The sequence below is a fragment of the Ptychodera flava genome, chromosome 8 (assembly GCF_041260155.1).
Source record: "Ptychodera flava strain L36383 chromosome 8, AS_Pfla_20210202, whole genome shotgun sequence".
In the NCBI taxonomy this organism is placed as follows: Eukaryota; Metazoa; Hemichordata; class Enteropneusta; family Ptychoderidae; genus Ptychodera; species Ptychodera flava.
The window spans coordinates 39,063,278-39,079,446 of NC_091935.1; positions in this window are offsets into that span (position 1 = coordinate 39,063,278).

Below are 16,169 nucleotides of genomic sequence, written 5' to 3' on the forward strand. Positions count from 1 at the left end.
CCGGAGAGAAGTTTTGCCTTATTTAAATAGTGATTACCCAGTGTCCAATAGGAGACAAGCGGGGCTACAGATCATGGGTTTCTGTAACATAAACTCAAAACAATATGGCTGTTTATTTATTCATCACAATAATCGCTTTTTGATGTGCGCTCAGACCGATTTGATGCCCACAAAGAGACTACGGGTCAATTAACGGATCAGAGTGTTTAGCACTTTCCAGCGTATCACCAAGCACTGAAATTCGGCGTCACATGTAGATATAAAAATTTCAGAAACATAATGTACGAATATTGTTCGTCAGTAAAATAATCACTTGAAAACTTTGTAATCGACAGTTATGTGTTGTTAATTAATAATGTGGGATTCGACATGTAAAACATTTCTACTTTAAGGCGATTAATTTGAGTCGACGAGATTGACGCTGTCCGTTTCAGAAGTGTTGATAATCTGAGGGATTTAACTTTGCTCAGTGTAGCTTGACGGAGAGACAATCTGGAAAGAGTTATGCATGGTTTAAATCCGATATGGAGAATATGAAGTGCGACGGCATGTTTGAAATACTGAGGGGATTGAGAACGGCCCTCCGATGTGCAAAACACGCAAATAGTAAATGATACCAGATAGGATTGTAACAATATCGGCACAGGAATAATTGAAGTGAAGAAAGTGTGATAGGAACACCATGTCTGCTGATACCACATGCCAGCAAATCAACACAAAAGTACACCGATCATCGTCATCCTGAAAGCTTGACGATGAAAAAAACGTCATTGTGCAACAGCTGGGCCTGTCCGCGGCTTTCCACAATTTAAACGTTACATCAATGTTGTGAAGGAAGATTACAGCTCCACATAGTTTCCATTATACAAAGTCCTGCGTAAGAATACAATAGAAATCCTGCGATGCATTCTATCATTTTCGTCACATGTGTATGGCAAAAATGGTTGTAGCAAGCCTTCGTAGGAAGGAAAACATATACGTATAGATACTGGAGAGCTAGAGACTGATTTACATTGCAGATTACTTATTTCAAACTGGGTGCAACCTTAGTATTTACTCGATATCAAACCAACATTAGACATTTTATATGATAGGCCACGGTAAATTTTCAAATTAGTTTCGTCTAACTTTACACGCACGTTCATCACCCTGGCGCACTGAGATGTCAGTAAAATTCTCAGCGTTGGGTGTATTCATTTTGTCAAAAATGTGACACATATCACGTACGCCAGGTCATATCATTTGAAACGAAACTATCCATAGTCGGGCTACAGCCATGTCAAATCAATCTTTAAAAAGTGCACCTAATGTCTACATCAGAACATGTGAGCCACTTACAGTAAAATTTCAGCAATCGCATCAGCTTTATACCATATACTAAGATTGAAAACCAGCTACGAAATCTAACAACAGTTCCCCGCTTCTAAATGTAATTCACACATAGCTAGATCATGAGATTAAAGATATTACATTTTAGTGCAACATTCTGTCTGGATATTTGCCAAGTTTTCATCAAAATGCCATTTTCCTTCTTTTAATCTTCATTCTTGTTTTATTTCTGATCAAGTTCTACTGCCTTAAAATATTCTGAATTGCCTCCAACATGCAATTTATCAATCGACAGAATACCATTGATCACACAGTCTGTAAATTTTATGCATTCTTCATTAAATCAACGTTATACAGTTGTCATATGCGGATCTTACATTCAAAGATTATCACAAATAGCAACGATCCCTTTTTCATTTGAATTCACGACATTCTCGATCACTCTTCGTGATATGCAAACCTCTAAGTGAAAGCCATTTTCGATTTATGAAATATTAGAAAGAGACTCATGACAAGCGGTCTGCGGGAAGTCGATGAGTTGAACAGCTGCTATTAGGGACCAATGTTGGTAGCACTTGGCTTACCTCGAATGAACTCTGCCGAAACCTTAGCAGTACCTAATTAAAACTATCATGGTAAAGAAACACTACTGACAATTAACGTTTTAATTGGGTTTCAGTACGTGATTGACACCTCGTGATGTTCCCTAAGATGCAATGACTATTTGCATATTAGCATCTCCTGTTCAAACTTTTGGCCAAGGGCGGAACAAGATAATCTTTTTTTTTTGAACTTCACCGGTCTTCCATTTGTATGTCGAAAGACTTGGTCAACAACGCATGCTGCATCATGTCATCAGCTTTTCGTAATATTAGCCATTCTTACTACATCGCATGCACGTGACGCATTGCCGATGCGAGACTGGTCTCACTGCCTGCTTATCTATGTATCCTGTTTCGAAAATCGTACATAATTAATTTCCGATGTTTAGGTGAAGGAAATATACAATACTCATAGGTCTACAGTGGTTAAACGGATACATTGACACATACATACTTTGAAAAGAATTAAATCATGATCTTTCATTAAATATATATTAACTACATAGGAGAATAACATATATTGAGAATAATACGGGGAGAAAAAGAATACAGTCGAGTGTAGTAGAACAGAGTGTGTTGAACAATCATCGAAAAGAATCGGAGGATATTGCCAGGATTGGAAATGAGAAACTCACTCATGTGTGAGCTTCAGTCAATTAATACACACAAAAGGGGTCTATGAAATGACAGAAAACTTAGAATGGTGAAGCCCCTCATAAGAACCGGTGAAATAAACTATTACAAGATATGTAGTTTGAATCGACGAATCAGTTGGCTTTTAACTTTGGGAATGAAATGCTAGTAACTTAAAACTCAAAATAATTCAAAGAGCTGTCGATGAAGACTTGGGCATGATGAAGTAAGACAGAGAATGTTAGCCTAAAAATTGCATTCATAGCAGTAAAGGCAAGATTTGGGTATGAGAGCCGCGTATTTGGAGGTCCATCAACTGTGTAGGTCTATATGTTACCATTGAGTCTCTGTGCAACTAATAGAAATGTATTAGAAATTTGTGGCAATGAACAATGAATTTGAATCCGAAAATCACAGGTCAGTGACTAATAATAGGAAAGACATCACATGAGATAAAAAGCAGTCCACAAGGTAAAAGAATGGAATTTGTACAAGGGTTGCAGTGACGTCGGCTCAAAAACTTCGATATACACCACTAAGTCTTATATATGCGGCTTTACACTGTGACTTTGGATATCGATTATGACTTTTAAATACACTAAGTGGAAGTTCTAACCAGTAGAAGCTACGTCGAACGTTTTAACAGAAAGCTGACCAAGATTTCGGGTATAGTAAAATACAATGATCTTCTTAAAATTGGACGACCTTATCTGCAAATGAGGAACTTACAGAATTATTGAAAGTTGCAAACTGAAAAGTATAGATTCTCGCATTAAGCGTTGACTAGACTTGGTCTACAGGAGTAACGTCCATTGACGATTTCAAGGTTTGTTACCTTTGCGATATCATTGCACAGAAGCACCTTGGTAAACGTTGGAATATTATCTTTACAATACTTCATACGCCGGTATTCCTTCCCGGTAGTATGTGGATCGGAAAACTCAGCTTTGATATCTTCATTGACTTTTCAATTTTATCTGTAATTTTAGCCAGGCTGCAGCTGTCCCTCAGCCCCTTGAATTCAATTACAGCTCGATACCGCCAGAAGAGGCAGATAATATTGGTAAGATCTCGTTTAAAATTATAACGCCAGTGTAATTGATGGCATACATCAACTATCTGCAAGTCCGTCTCGCATCATGCAGTTTACATGCCTGACGCCGCAGGCTTGGATTCTCTTCGAAGATGATAGGCCTGACCTAAAACATTTCAATCAAATGCAGGACACATATTTGTTCACGTTCGCCACCTCCGGCGTAAATGTATAAATATAGGGCTGTATTATCGGGTAATGACGGCTACTTGAACTAAGGTACCTGATTATTGAAAGGTTGAGATATTGCTTTGTCAGAGATATTAATAATGCCATAACTTTAACAGATAAATTTTCCACTGAACGGAGCAATCTTCTGAACCGATCTCTATTTTGGTGTTGCACATTTGTTTATTAGACCCGTTCTACTTGCGATAATGCTTACGTTTTGGTCACCATTTTTAAATCGTTGTAGGCAAAAAGATACGACTGATGGGGTATATTGAACAAATTTAAAACCTGATTTTTAGGCAACATCTACAAAGATTTCGGAAGTTTACAAACTTGCTTTGACAGTTTCAAACATTTAAAAACTCGACACTTCAGGTGATAGTTAGCAGGTCTATTGATGTGTTAACTGACTAGAGGACGCTCAATATTTGCTGAAAGCTACACTCAGGGATCGAATCAAAGATATCAACAAGTATCAGAGGTTTTTTCGATCTTATATCATCGGTTGAAATTTAGCTGATGTAAGAGAAACACAGGAAAGTTCGATATCGTTCACCAACTTGAACAGTTAGTATAAAGTCACCCAGAATATTAAGGACAACACAAAACACACTTCTAACATTTAAAAATCTGTCCGACTTATTATGTAATAATATTTTATCTTTGCTGACATATTTTCGAAAGAAGTCGGAAAAACCCCTCTGTTGATTCGGCAATAGTGCATGATTTTCTTTTTATAATAGACTCTTAGTCCATGGGACAGACAGATCTTGATCCTGACACCCTGAACGGTCGTGTATTTTAAAAGTTTGCAAACACAGAAAGTGAAAAACAGGAATATTAGGACGCAAATTGATATCAAAAGAAATTTTAAATTCGCGATGAATTATACAGTGAAACTCACTTACCTATGCCAAGCTGCACTTTGCGTTTACAGGCAGAGGTTTGAAATGAGCGTAGTCTGCGGTGACGATTTAAAAGTTAGAATATACAAATTAGCATTAATGTAATGTTGATTGTCTTGGCTGAATTCAACCATTTTACTGACACTATTTTGCATCTGGTCGATGTTTGTGTTTAAAATCAACTCCTTTCGTCGACAGTAGTCAGCGCTCTGGTATAAACATTTTCATGTGGGCTCTGTAATTGAATATCACAAATTCCAAACTTTGCGTTCAACATTGCAATCTGCCAATTGAAAGCCTTCACGTTGAGAGATTAGTTGTTGGTGTATACTATGACTATGGTATGGATAATCTTGACATGAAGGAACATTGTTGGAGAATAAATCCCGAGCGCATTTTGTAATTTTAATTTTTCATTTCGCTTTCTTTGTTTCTATTGTCATTTTTTTTTGTTTTATTTTCTCCAAATCTCAATAATCTAGCTAATCTTCAGTAAGCATTTGGCTTTGTCCTTGGTTTGTTTGACAAGTCTGTAAAGGAGGTAAAATTTCCCTCAGTCATTCCGCAAATTTTCCTCTGAAGGATTACTGTTTTTCTGATTCAACTGAGACACTTTGAAACAATTAACCACACTAGACTGCAATGCTCTGACTCTACACGGACCAAATATACCTCTGTTTCAGTCGGACCGCCCATGAACACATCTGACCGCATGTCGGAAATGGAAAGCTTCCCCGGGTCGTCGTCATGGATATAAACCAGTTAACGCCCTCTATGCTCCTGATCCTTCCGATGGAAAACACCGCGGAGTAGTTGGCCTTAAATTGTAATTCAAAAGCCCGTGTTTTTCTTCACACCAACAAGCGCCGACGTGAATATTCCCAAATACTATGAGGATTAAATTTGGGGATTTGACCAAGAATCCTGCATGGAAGTACCTTAGGTAGCATACAAGATCTCATTGAGTGTATTATAAATAGTTGCTATTATCGTGTCTTGGTTTCGAGTGACGAGCGGTAGCCAGCGAAAATACTTTGCTCTCAAAATATGTATTAAAAATGCCATAGGCCATTAACGATTTCTTTTTAAAAGGACAGTAGCTGGAAGTTTTGATGATATTTTCACTATTTTTGTTCTTAGCGCCAACTACAGTTTCGTTTTCTATTCCCCAAAACATATTGTGATACACAGTATTCAGATTGTCAATTCAGTATGCCCATGTGTATACTGTATTGTTTTTGTTGACAAGTGAATTCTGTTCCGGACTAGAATTAATAACAGTGCATTTAAATATGCTTTGAGAAGCAGAAAAGGAAGTGCATCGACATTGAAATAAAAAAAAATAGTGAAAGAATAAGAAATAGTTACAACTACTGGCCCTCTAAAGTAATTTGAAAGAATTTCAAGTGGCAACGAGTAAGGTTCTGCGCGCCAGGGCCCTTCACAGCTTCATGCTATTCTCGATATTAGCATAAATCTGAAAACAACCTGTTCTAAATTTGGTCCAGCGCAAGTGCACCGCAAACAGTAAAATGATACCATGGCCAGCCAATGTAATACAGAATTCAATTAGTGAGTGGAGCAATGTGTGCAACGCGAACGAAAACAAGCGATTCACTCCCGCCGTCAAGGAATATATTATTAAGTATTGAATATCCGCAAACATCAGCAGCGCTTACCCTAGAGAAAATGGACATGAAACAGAACTTCCCTTCATTACCGGATTTAATACATTGGATGCTTTGAATCCTTGAAGTGAATTAAAATTCACGGTAGCACGTAAGTATGGAAATTTTGATACCTTTAATACCCGAATAAAATTACAATATACGCACTGCCCTTTGTATAAAAACTACACTCTGCATTCAAAGATAGTAAGTTTACAACTCTGTGTATTCCTTGCCGGTGTCTTCTTGTCACAAAACCGTCTTCCCGCAGAGCATTTGGGAGGCTACCACCACAACTTCACAAGCAGCTCTCCTTGAGAGAAACGGCTTATACAAAAATATATAATTGGAGGGCGATAGCGTACCCGGTGGCACGCCAACGGTGAAATGCATCGTCAATTACTTCATCTAATGAAGTGGATGAATAGTCTTGAGAATCAAAGGATTCTGTCGATTGTAGTGTGAAGTGATAAACTTAATTGAAAAACATGGATAATCTAGGATAGACAAATAGTAAAGTATTGGTCTATTTATGAGCTGTTTCCCATGTGTTTTATCATTGTATAGCACGCCACATTTTGTTAATCGTCTATAAGCGCTTTACAGGTGTATTGAACGTGTATCATAAATACTTATATTTTATTACGATATCATCGGTAATTATAAAGCAAAGAAATGATTACCATAAATGTTGTTGAAGGTAGTATGCGCCTCGATTATGAAAGACTTAAACTTTTGCTCAAACTTTCATCATTTCAACTTTCGACCATCCCTTACCAAAGCAAGAAGAAAAATCAAGGGTAAGTTGGTAACTGTGCAAAATTTTTGTACTGGACAAACAAATTACCCAAGATTTCCTGATATTTGAAATTCAAAATGGCCGCTATCCCTGTGTTAATTCTATGGAGAAAAATAAAATTTTCTATTTTCGAAAAACTAAGACGGTGAAAAGTTTTCTTACACCAAGAACTTTAAAATGAATCCCAACAAGTATTAGATGAAAAAAAAAGAATTGTAAAAGTCCGAATTTTGTCCCTGAGGCGCATTCTACCTTAAGTCATCAAAATGTGTGACTTTTCACTTCTCAATACTTCAATTCGAACTGGTTACCCACGAACTGCTTAAAGCTGACATTTGTCTTCAATTCTATATCGTATTTTTATGAGTTCACTTGGTCTTAGAGAGCTTTTCAACCTTTGCGATAGTTCCGTTGACGGGAAAGTTTGCTCAGAACCTCTCTGGACAATTATTAACTGTACTCTGTATGCGAAGTGTCTTCGGACGTCAGCGCAGAAGAAAAGAGTATTCTCCTTGGGACTTTGCTGCCTGGATAGGTTGAGGTCTAAAATAACAAAGTCAATATTGAAGGCTTGTGTGTAAATACACAGTGGAATAGGAATTGTTGATAAATACAATAGTGCCGCAAACGCAGATGGCATCCACTCTTTCCCGTTTTGCGTCTAACATTTCGTCTCAACACACGTGGTAATGCGTAGTTGAAAGACGCCAGCAAAGATACCGACTTGCTAGATCTGTTCATGCCATACTTAGAATTGTTGATAGTGAGTAATCTTTCTGCCGCTCCATGCCATCGGCAAACTACTTCTGAGGATTTCGATTTCATGTTTACCCTGTGTTTTGGCTGAGGATGACAATAACGTGCTGTTTTCCAAACTAGATCGGGGGAATACTGGCAACGCATAATTGATAGGAAATCGTCCGTGTCACTCATTGCTGTCTACAGATGAATTCTCGACCATTAAAACATAAAAATCTGTTGAGAATTAGAATTGCCTTACTGTACATTGTCATAAGTGTACCAGATATTTTCACATATTTCAACTGAAATGACCTTCCAAAACTTATGTATATTCTACTCTGAGAAATATGTAACTTTATCAGTGTGAGTTCATTGCTCAAAGTTATGTTTATCCCATAGTACTTGTAATATCAAACTGGAAAAGTGTAATAATTCCAAACACTTCAAACTTCTTATGGATGTTTGAATTCTTTAGACAATGTAAAATAGAAATACGAAAATTACAATCATTCCGAAGACTTCCGTTCATTTTATAACTCGCCAAAATTTTGCTCAAGAAAATTCCTAGTAAGCGCATCTTAAATTTTTGGCTGGCTGAGTAAACCGCCTCGCGAAAACAGTCTGTATAGGTTGCTTTCTCAAGAATTTAATATTATAGGCTTAACTAATATTACAGTAATTTTTGATTAAGGTCACTGTATTTATGTATGTTATTGCACATTAGACTATGAAACAACAATGGGCATCGACTTATTCTTACTGTTTATTTTGTTGCTTGGTAAAGTAAATAGTAACCTTTAAAAAGTATAAAGTCAGTGGTGAACATTTTTTAAGAATATCTGCATCAAGAGATAGTGTGACAAATTGTATACACGGAATCACAGCTTTGTGTGATTAGATGTTGCAATAATGTTTTAACTAAAATAATCAGTAGCTATGAAACCTGCTGCCATTTCATTTCCAGTCCGTCCCAGAGAATCGTAAAACGTCATGTGAACCAAAGCCAATAAATACAGTTTCTACTGTATGCAATGAAAACAAAATACGTGAAACACTATACGAGTTGTCATATTGGTAACATTTCACACAGCTGAAGCATGCATATGGTGATCTGGGTTTCATGTTCATCTCGCCGAGTCAGCTTTGTTTACCATTGTAACATTGCAGTAAAACGTCGAATATTTGGACATCTGAATCCCAGGTGTTGGTGCCGGGACGTATAGAGTGACTCTAAACTGTGTGTGGCAAAACCAGTATAGGGAATACACTGGTATTACTCAGAATTCTAAAAATGCACGACTTCTCACTGTACAGAAAAAAACTTGCACAGGAAAGATGAAAAGTAGTTGCAAAAGAAAAAAACTTGCAGAACAGTGGTTATTGCAGTGGATAAGGCACTAAAATCGGTCTGTCATCGTTTAAGTGTGTGTGTGGCTTCGTACAGACTTCTTCACAAATTGTACTGCTGTGTTCTGCACATGGACTTTTGAAATAAGCGCCTTTTGTTCCGAGTATAGACGTGTAATATCATTGTAAATATCATGAAGTATTGCTCAAGGTTATTAACAGAACAAACTAGATAATCTTGTCGCTATTTTCGACAACCAATAAAATCTGCTGGTTAAAGATGGTTTTGTAAATCAATGGCTGTCAAATCTGCCTACCGACAGAATGCGATTCTGTCTGTAACACCCGCGTTTTGCGTTAGACTGAAAATTCGAAATGATCTATAATGCCTACTGGTGCAAAATAGTTTACATATTATGGATATGAAATAAGATATAATTGAATTTGACTCATTCTAAACTTCTGTTGGCAATAAACTATTTGAAGAAGGAAAATTATGCAGATGTCATATTAGCGACGCCCACAAACCAATTATGATATTCCTTTGACCAACCAGCACTGTTAAAGATGAACATATTGCTAACTTCTGGTTCATATGATTAAATTGTCTATGTAATTTTTCAAAGAAACAGGAGAACACAGGAAGAGGCAGAAGAGACACGGGGAAAAGCGGGGAGGGGAGAGAGAGGGTTCGGGAATACCTGTTGGTTGTAACAGTCTCAAATTTTCTCATTATCACATTTCTCATAAATCATTTTCTTGAACACAATATTTATCGACAACAGAATAAAAAGAAAGGAAGCGTTAAGATTTGTACCTGCGACGATACATCGCCTTCAGCACAGCACACACATGGCTAGTATTTGCTCAACACCACAGCAAATCTGTTGAGAATTGACTTCACTACAACATATGAATACTTCAAATAAAGAAATGTGCTAAAATAGGGACTCGGGTTTCATGCCACCTAGCGTGTGTTGATTTCAATGCAGTGGTGTGTGTCCACTCTGCATGGCATAATTATCGGCTTCCCCTTGTGTCGCAACAGATGTCCTAGCAAGGGGTTCAGGCATAATCCTATGTGTAACGTCGATGGGAATATGGAAGTATCAGATATATGAGAAACTTTTCAACCTGATATTGAGAGCCTATTTGGCGTTTTGAGATTTGAAAATGCTTTCTTGCTTTAGATTTTGGGGTCGCCAACCACTTATCAAATTCTATGCTTTTAGACACTTTCGCGAAAATGGCAAACCTGGCGGATGCTTATAAATTTCTGAATACCAATGATTTTATTTCATAAAGCTTGGTGTTTTATTGCTACCAGAATAATGAAGGGTTATAGCGCTTGACAGGAAGGTTTAACAGATCAATTCTCAATATTATCAGTAACAGTTTCTGTTTGTAGTGTTTTAAAACCACACCAATGTGTCTCTACTTTATCTTTGACCATAGCAACCGTTATCGATAATGGTTTACAAATACAATTCTTTCTTTTAATGAGAATAATTAAGGTATGCGCCTTGAAAGTGAAAGACTTAAGCTTTTATACTTTTGCTCAAACTTTCCTAATGAAAATTTCGACCATTCCCTTACGAAAGCAAGAATAAAAATCAGCGGTCAGCGTGCAAAATTTAGTACTAGCGAAAAAAATTACCTAAGATTTCCTGATACTTGACATTCAAAATGGCCGCTATCCCAGTGTTAACTCTGTGTGGAAAAATAAAATTTTCGATTTTCGAAAAACTAAGTAAAAACTTTTCTTTCACCAAGAGCTTTAAAATGAACCCCCACAAGTGGTTGATCAGAAGAAAATTGATAACATTCAAAAGTCCGAATTTCTGTCCCAGGGGCGATTTCTACGTTAATAATAATCATCGAAGACAAGGGGTCAAATAAAAGCATGAACGTTGTCGAAGCAACAGTTACAGCTTTTATCTTGGAAATCTTATCAGCTAAGTTCTGTTTCCTTTAACTGATGGTCTGATTGGTTATTTGCATGAATTTCCTGAACGAATAAAATATTTTTCTGCCACGTAAATTTTTCTCAATTACTGATATGGTGGACGATAGGTGGTGAGTTACGCGAAGAAGAATCAAAATTAAATTCAGTGCCTGAGTGAACAGTTTTATAAAAATTGAAATATTACATTGTGAATTTTTTCCCGTCAATCTTTTGGTCTGCTTAATTTAGTCTTTCGGCGAGCGATATCTGCATGTCGAGTATATTTTGCCCTCCGGAGTGCTTACAGTCAAAACATTGTCCTCTATTACTATGTCTCAGCGCTTAAATGAAAAGTTTCAATTTCAATTCCGCCTACAGCGATATGATACTAGTACAAGTTGAAAACACGATCACTAGGGTTGTAAATTTGAAGGGGAGAGAGAGAGAGAGAGAGAGAGAGAGAGAGAGAGAGAGAGAGAGAGAGAGAGGGAGAAGGAGAGAGAGAGAAGGAGAGAGAGAGAGAGAGCGCAGCAGCAGCAGCACTGTATTGGCTATAGGATACTAGTCCGTAGCCAAGGTAAAAACCTTGAGCACAAGTATGGATATAGGGCGATGGTCATATGATACGGGGATTGTAATAATTGTTTTAAAATTAGTGCGCTGCCGTAGAAACTTGTTTTATAATATGAATTAGAACGAACTAAACAACTTCAACTGAAGATTTCTGTTATGATAACAGGTCACAAAAAAAATCATGCGGAGAAATAAAGGGATCAGACTTGCAAAGGAAAGGGATAAGAGAAATTATTTTCTTTAGAATAGAGCCGACATCAAAATTTCCCTTGTCAACTTTACATAATGTTTCATAACATTATCGAATTACAAAACAAAGGTCTTGTGATGAACTGTCTTGGTTGAAGAAAATCTTTTCATTGATTTCACATACAACACTACTCGCTTCGAAGTTTCATAATCTTTCGGTGAAACAGCATTACCAGTAAAGGTATTGTGTATACGTGACAATCTGTCTTGCTGTGTGAAAGTACTGTCAAAAGTTCAACAAAGTAAACTACTAAAAATTCTTTGGAGAGCCAGATAGCTGGTTAATAAATAGTGAATAAATGAATGGTGAATGACTTTACAAGGCTCAAATTGTTTGATTATATATGCGTAAATATGCAGTATATATTGAAATACTTGGAATATTGAGTGAATTCTTTGTGGACTATTTTTAAATACGCGGAAGATCACACTTTCGCATATTAGCGTTATGCAGACTGTGCTGCACGAACTGTATCTTGTGTAAGTGCAGAGCATTTCGAAGATTTCTACAAATAAACGCAAACAGACGTTTCCTTTGATGTTGGTAAACATAAATAAATATTGAATGGACATTGTTGAATTTTCAACAGGGGTATATCCCTGTTTAACATTTTACAAAGCAGAGATAGAGAAAGGATGTTGCCAGGACCTGATTGTAAACCGATCGCTATGTCACAGTCCAAACACCGACGATTGTGATGACTTTAAAATGTGAAAACTGCTACCGTGCAAATGGTCAAAAACACAAACATTTACGAAGAGTCAGCCTAGCAGTTTAACTACAGAGGTATACATTCCCTGATAGCCTTTGGGAATGTAAGGGATTTGCTATTTCGAAAACTAGTGCTTCCAACGACTAAACTTGCTGGAGGCGAATTGAAGGTTTGGAGATGACAGAGACTAGGGGCCGCCAATGCAGTTTTAAGAGCAGTTAATGTGTCTCGTAACAATATCTGGCACTTTTAACTTTATCCAAACTTTTACAAAAAATAATATTTAAACTAAAATTGCTGTTATTTGGTTGCTGCTGCAATGGGTGCACTTTGGTGAGCATTAACAGTAGAGAACAATGGAATTCAAAATTTGACAGCAATGTGAAAGAGAATGTTACCATCTACTGTAGGTAAGTGGAAGGATAAACAGCCTGGCGAATGCCTCACGGTCAGTCAGAAAACAATAATTTTGGCACTTGAGGTGCCTACCATTGTATCAGTAAATACCGCCTTATTTGCGATGGCAGCGTCGACAGTCTGGGGTTTGTGAAAGTTCTGAATACGAAATAGAGTATTGCACAATCGACTCCTGAAAGACAGACTGCCACAAATGAGTGCGTGTTCATTTTGTCAATCGGTCACTGTGGTAAGGGTTTATAATAATCATAAAATAATTATGTATTTTGAGGTTGTATAGATGGCACTAAGATATGTTCCCTCTTCGTTATCACCATAAAAAGAACAGTTCTGCTGCAGCTGTAGGAAAAAGCCTTCTGTGTCTCTGAAGATCAATTTTCTAAAACAAGGAAGAGGATGTTGGTATTTTGTGTCAGATCGTACCGCTGTGTGGTATTCAAGTATAGGGTGAAAATGCTTACTCAGGTAACATGTATACTCACGTGACAGACACAATTTAAATCCGTTCTCTTTAAGTTTACTGCTTAAGATCCCAGCATGTCTGCAGGTTCTTCTAGAAACGCAACATGGTGTAAAAGACCTTTGACCCCTCTTCCGTTGTGATATGCAGTTTCTTCAGGAATTTTTTCACTAAGGTTTCAGTCTATACCTCTATTTTCCCCTGACAAAAGACTGAAGGTAGAGGACGATGGTCTCTAAGACATAGGAATTTTCAAAGTGACGAGCCCTATAAGTATGAATTTGTTTTGAAAGAACAGTACTGTGTGTTCATAATGGAGACCATACCATAAAATACACTGTTTGACCGGTGAGTTTTTCACTTTCCCTGCTTCCAAATTTGTGTTTAAATATAAATGCCTCTTCAGGTGGATTTTATCCGTGTGTCGATTGGTAGGTTGTGGTTTTGTTGCATTTTGAGAATCAGTTACTCTCACCGAGTGAACCTGGTTTGGATGTGAGAGTCCGATTGCATGTCGTGCATCTACCGTGTGACAAGCTCTTTGTCTCATGTCTTTATGATGACAAATCCGGAGATGGGGAAAACAACGAAAAATCGAAACCACACGCCTGTTCCCGTATACACTTTTGACTTTCGGCGTGTGTAAGCAGTATTTCTTTATCCCCTACCTTTCAACACGGTTTTTCAAGACGGTGTTAACAAAGTTGATAACTGTCTACGAAAAGGCCTTTTCTTCCCAAGAACCTCCTTTTACATCAAATCGAAAAGTCTTAAATTAGCTCCTCGATAGCACGACGGTCTGTTACTAAGATTGCATTGCATTGTCAAAAGTTTGCATGCTAGATGCGTTTGCCCTATGGTTTCAGTTCAGGAGATCCAAAAGCTTGATTTGAATATCTAGTTTAATAAATTCAAGCAGTTACAATGTCTAGGTAAGTCCTCACTAGACAAGGGAAACGTTCCTTGAAAGTGTTTTGAAACATAGAGCATAAAAATCCACCTCGAATTGCCAGTGTCGGGCAATTTTGCGTAACGTGCTTCCATTACATCACAATTTTCACGGTGGTGCCTATCTTTAATCTGGATTTTGAAAGAGAATGAATGAAATTTCCTTGAGGGAAGTTTGAGCAAAAGTTTCAATCGTTCAAGTTTGAGGCACTTTTGTAGGAGTGAGGTATTTTCTTGACGTCGATCTCGGTCGATGTGAAAATCGTAAAATTCACACTAACTGTGTTAGCTGTATAATTGAATAATGCACGTGAATTCACTCGAATCCACATGAATACAGGCTTGCGGTGTACAAGCAATGGATTCTTGACGGCATTTTTTCTGACAATGTCCTATAGGCAATAATCCATGCTTATAATGTAAGTATTAAAGGGTTATCGACAACTCTCTTCTTTTTAAGATTAACAAGACCAAAGATATTTCGGTATCTTCTTCGAAACACAATTCTTCAACCCTTCAATGAACTGGTATATACCCATGCAACTGTATAGTTTCAAGAGTGTAAAGGGGATGTTTTGTTGCTTCACAGAGACAATATAGTGCTTCGTGGTGCCCTGAACAAACCGGTTAACAAACGTGAAACGCAGCTTATCGCCATCTTGCTTTTATCTATATAAAAACGTGCGATTCAAAAATACCAGTCCTGAGTGTTATTGTTGCTGTTCTTTAATAATCGATACGGGATTGTAATGTCATAATTTTGACAGCGAGAAAAAAAAAGATTCATTATCGGTATTTTTCTATATAGATTAATAAACCTTAATGAATTACCGAAAGTGTTTCATTATTTGTCTCTGATAATAAAAGGAATACATGATATCCCTTTCAGGGCATGGTTCAGTTGATTTCAAAGGACAGCGAACATTTCATGTGAGTAACCTCATAGATATGGGGTTCACATCTAGGCCCAGGGCCGGCCAGAACTAATCCGGCAGAATGTGAGAAGATAAGCTAATCTTTTGTCCGCGTTCACATTGCGTTCAACGCTGTCCTAGCCTAGATCATTTGGTAGCGTCTGCAACTGTCCACAACCGAGCCTGCAGCCGGATTTACTGCAGGTCTGCTGCCCATAATCTGGCTAAGTTCTTCGTAAAACATACAGGTCTTTCTTCCCCGACCGCTTGTCCTATTATTATCAGAAACTTTTTTGAATTCGGACTTCAAATGTTTCATCTTACGTTTGCATTGATCTGGGCTACGATCAAACCCATGCTCTGACAAACGCTGTGAGATGATATTGTAGGCGATTCGATCCCTTGACGTGCCGTCCATCAGATTTTTCACCATATCTTCGTTCCAAATGCCTAAAAGACACTTGATTTCTTCCGTAGCCCAGTTGACTCCTCGGACTCGCCATGTCTAAAATGATACTGAATCGTCGAATAGGTCAAAGACTACACTGCATGTCAACTACAGAGGGCATCAACTGGGACCTGAGTCGGACAAAACGCGTTCACATACACTGTTTACTGCTCGGCCGGAGACCTGGGTCGGCCACAAACCACCCCTCTCGACTA